Consider the following 4704-nt stretch of genomic DNA (forward strand, 5'->3'; position numbering starts at 1 on the left):
GCAGATGTGCTTTATTCCTTCTGCATGGAACATTCTGGCCAATCTTCTCATTTTCCTCTAGTATTGTCTTTAAGATCTAACTTTTCTGAGAACCTTGGGTCTGTATCTTCTTTGGATGTAGATATATCTCTTTGAACCATACGTATTTTGTTTCTCATTCTGTCAAATGCTAGAATTTGTTGACAGATTGGAAATAATCTGATAAAAATACAAGATCATCTCAATGGAAGTCAGAAGACCTGGGTTCTGCACTCAGGGCCATCATTGACTAACGGCTTAAGTGTGGATATGTTCGGTAAATTTGCTTTATCCATTTTCCAAATGACATAATCCAAAGCCAAATTGAACTGATTTGGGATAAGCACAGCATTCTCTGGTAGTAGTAACTCACTGAGAGTTCACTATAAACTCAAACTTGTCTTGCTTGTTGTATTATGCAAGCTCAGTATTATTTTCTTACTGTAGATTGTGAAGGTCCCTGACCTTCGAGCTAATAATACACAGGCATAGCTGGTCAAGATATGGTCTGGATCCCTGGGGCCAAGTAAATCTCTTTGTCCCAAGTGGACACATGGCATTATACTTGTTTTCCCTCAACTTTCACCAGCTGTGTTTACTGGCCTTGTTGCATATCAATTTGTTATGGATATCCATGCCAGAAACTGTTGAGATGGGTGAAAGATACTGAACAAATGCACACATCTCATTAATGGATCTGCTAATGTTAGTGAGCTGTAGAGCTGATTACATGCTGTGTGTCATTTCTAGGCTAAATGCTGACTTTGAAGATGGCATCAGACCCAGGCTACTCCTCTGCTTTTCCATAGTTGATTTATAACCTATTGTCAAGTGATAATTTGGTGAGAGGAAATTATGTTTTCTAGAGAAATAAGCCTGCATTGCCACACTTGAGAAATTTTTATGTCACACCTGTGTTCTGGATACCTCACATAAAAATCAAACCTGCATGTGCTGGACTTCTATTATTTATTGACAAGGCCTGCACTGACAGCTCACAAATAAGGGTTTTCGTGTCAAATTCATGCTGGCACAATACCATGGCATGTATATTTTAAAGGATAATATAAACCTGCTTACTTATCAAGAAAGAGAAATTTGGAAAACCAAGGAGGAGAGAGCAGGATGAAGGACGAGGAAAGCACAAAGCACATATAACTATTAGGAAAATCTGCCTTTCAGAAAATGACAGGGAGGAATTTCTTTCTAAGAGTTAGCAGATAGTGGTATCCTACACGTTGTTTTCCTTCTTATTTATTCTTGTCCTGCTGTTAGGTTTGTGAAGCCAGATATGTTCATGTGTTGAATTCACGTATCTCAAGGTCAAGGAAACACTAAAATGTTGAAGTTTTTAAGAGTGAGAATGCAGGGTTTTTGTTTGTTTGTTTTTGTTGTTGTTAGTTTTGCACCTGTGTTTGTATCTCTATTCCTGGATATTCATAAATGCTGTAAAGATGAAGTGAGGTGATGGGTGTGGAGAGAAGAGATGGTTGTTATCACTGTTCAAGCCAATTAGTGGGTAGCAGTTTGAATGGCTAGAGCTTTATAGAGAGGATGCTATTGAAAGTGTCTTCACTGAACCATAGAATGACAGAGCAGGAGAGTGGCCTTTGGTGATTCTGGTCCATCCCCCTTCTTTCATAGATAGGGACATTGAGGATGAAAAAGATGAGATGATTTTTTCAAGACCACATGAAAAATTAGTGTCAGAGTCACTAGGATATTAAGGAGGTCAAATACCAAAGGGTATATGTATGTGGATTTTGGAGCTGTACTCTTTGAGCTAAAACTATGGTTCTGCCACCCGTTATGTCCTTGAATAAATTGCCTAATCTCCCTGGGAATCATCTTCCTCATATATAATCTGGAGATATTACCTACTTCATGGTTTGCTTTGCCTACCCCATAGAGTGATAACATATGATAGTATATGTAAAATTATCAATATATGTGAAGTAAATAAATGCATGCTTGGGCAATAGTAAGTGCCAGTAAGCACTGGCTACTATTAGTTGTCTTTACAGCGAGTAGCATTTCATATTTACTCAAATGTTGATAACAGTAAAGATGATTCAAGGTTGTAAAGAGCATGTGACATCATTTCTGACTGTGAGAAGCTTATGATCTGATTCAAGTGACAAGGAATGATGCCCAAATAGCTAAATAGTAATGAAGGGCAGTAATATAAGCTGGTTATCCATAACAGCTGGCTTGCAGAGTTAGGCAAATGGGGACGTTTGGGCTGGTGCAGCTGTAGAAGTGTAAGTGGGCTCTCAGGGGGTTTTCTTTCAAAGCTGGAGTCTTTAGAAACAGTCCTCGGAGCAGCTGGCAATTGAATATCAGCAATGAAGTGAGTGTATCAGAAAAAGCCCAAACAAACGTGGAAGCCTCACAGGAATGGCTCAGATTCAATGATCTGCTGGCTGAGGGCAGCGCATGATGGTGCTGGTCAAGTCATATTGCTTCTGCTCACTTCTTTTCTCTTCCTTTCCTCCAACCTCAGAAGAGGGGGTCAGAATTGGCAGCCGGTGTGCGAGATAAAAATGAGGAAGAAAGAGAAAAGTTACTGCAATCCCTTTGCTAAAGGCAGTTGCCCTGTCTTCGATCAAGCTTATCTTGGAAAGGGTGCGGGGATAAGCCTCACTTCCAGTCAACGTAGGTAATTAGGCTGGATAATTTTAATCGCTGAATTGAGAGAGTGTTGTGACTCAAACTGATCATAAGCCTTTTTATTACCATAAAGAATCTTGAAAAACTAACTGAATTTTCTTCCAATGTCAGAAAAGAAGCCCTAGGGGCTGGCCCCATGGCCGAGTGGTTAAGTTCACGTGCTCCGCTGCAGGCGGCCCAGTGTTTCGTTGGTTCGAATCCTGGGCGCGGACATGGCACTGCTCATCAAGCCACACTGAGGTGGCGTCCCACATGCCACAACTAGAAGGACCCACAACGAAGAATATACAACTATGTATCTGGGCATTTTGGGGAGAAAAAGGAAAAAAATAAAATCTTTAAAAAGAAAAAAGAAAAGAAGGCCTAGCATAACTGGATACCATTAATAGGACAGTGGGAAATAAAAATAAAGTTACTTTATGATTATCTTCATAAGCCCTCTGTCTTTGAAAAATCATTTAATTTTTGGTCCAAGTTTGCTATCAACTGGCAAATTATCCTAGCCAATTTTGTCACCTAAAGCCCTCATGGAGGGAAAGCAGACTTACCTACTTATCTACCTACATATATAAGTACATATTTATATACATACTTGGCACAATTCTCTAGACCTTTCTACACCCACTTCTGCATTGGCCCTTTTCAATGTGTGGCATGTGCAAGGCCTGCAGTTTGAGTGAAAGAAACATCCCGAAGAGAATATCTGTTTTAGTTGGTCAACCAATATAACAAGACAGAAGTTTCTAACAGTTGAAAGAAAAACCAACTAGCCAGTGAACTTCTGGAATGGCAAAGTAGAGACCTTGGTGAACTCCCTCTCCCCCGAAACAACACAAACATGGCAAAACAACTAAAATCCATAAGCTAAAATCAAATGCAGAAATATGGCAATAATTAAAGTCAAAGAACAAACTGAAATCTTTTATCCCAGAGAAACTGTTGAAGCTCCGTAAGACAGTAGGGTCTGTGATATTTTAACTTGGAGCTATTTCCTTTTCCTCTGCCTCCCCAGTTCAGTAGTGTAGTATCCAAAAGTCAGCAGCATTGCAGATAATGGACAGATCTGACTGCTTTCTGAGATTTGTTAAAAGCACCTCCCCAGAGCACAGTCAGTATTTTGTCCAAACATGAAACACTGTGGAAAACCTCTATTCTCAGAATGTAGTAGCCATTTGAATTGACAAGAGCTCAGCTCAGTGTGTGTGTGTGTGTGTGTCTGTGTGTGTGTGTAGGCGGAAGCCTACCCCAGGACATTACAGAAAAAAATGACAGGGGCCGGGCCCGTGGCCGAGTGGTTAAGTTCACATGCTCTGCTTCAGCAGCCTGGGGTTTTGCCAGTTTGGTTCCTGGGCATGGACCTGGCACTGCTCATGAAGCCATGCTGAAGTGGCATCCCACATAGCAGAGCCAGAAGGACCTACAACTATAATATACAACTATGTACTAGGGGGCTTTGGGGAGAAGAAGAAGAAAAAACAAACAAAAAATACAATGGTAAAGTGCTGGCAAAATGTCAGTTTCCTAAGGCTGTGATTTTAGTTGGCCAAACAAGAGCCTGGCTGAAGGATTTAAAAGGAAATCCTGGAGAACTGGACAGGCATAGTGAACTCGGAAAAGCTCAGACATATTCCTGGGTATCTAAAAGACTGCACATGTGCAAACTCAGAAAATATCTGGGAAGGGAGAAGACACCAGTCACTCACATCTGGCTGATCCTGAGGCCCTGAGCAAGTAGGAGATGAAAGCTAATCTTGTCTTGTAATCTGCCTGAACTTTTAAGGCTTGCCTTTTCACACAGATCTCCTTGGTAAAGGGTGGATATTTTAAGGCAAGCCGTTTAAGGAAATATTCTGATCAGCTATTTGCTAACCACTAAATTATACTGTACCAGGTGTGCTCCTAGGAAGTAGGACTTAGAAATAAAAATAAGAATTAAAAACCAAAACAACTAGCAGAGAACTCAGAGGTCTCACTCTCCAGGGCATATAGAATCTAGGAAAGTTGCTAAACAAATAA

The sequence above is a fragment of the Equus caballus genome, chromosome 2, assembly GCF_041296265.1.
Source record: "Equus caballus isolate H_3958 breed thoroughbred chromosome 2, TB-T2T, whole genome shotgun sequence".
Taxonomy (NCBI): domain Eukaryota; kingdom Metazoa; phylum Chordata; class Mammalia; order Perissodactyla; family Equidae; genus Equus; species Equus caballus.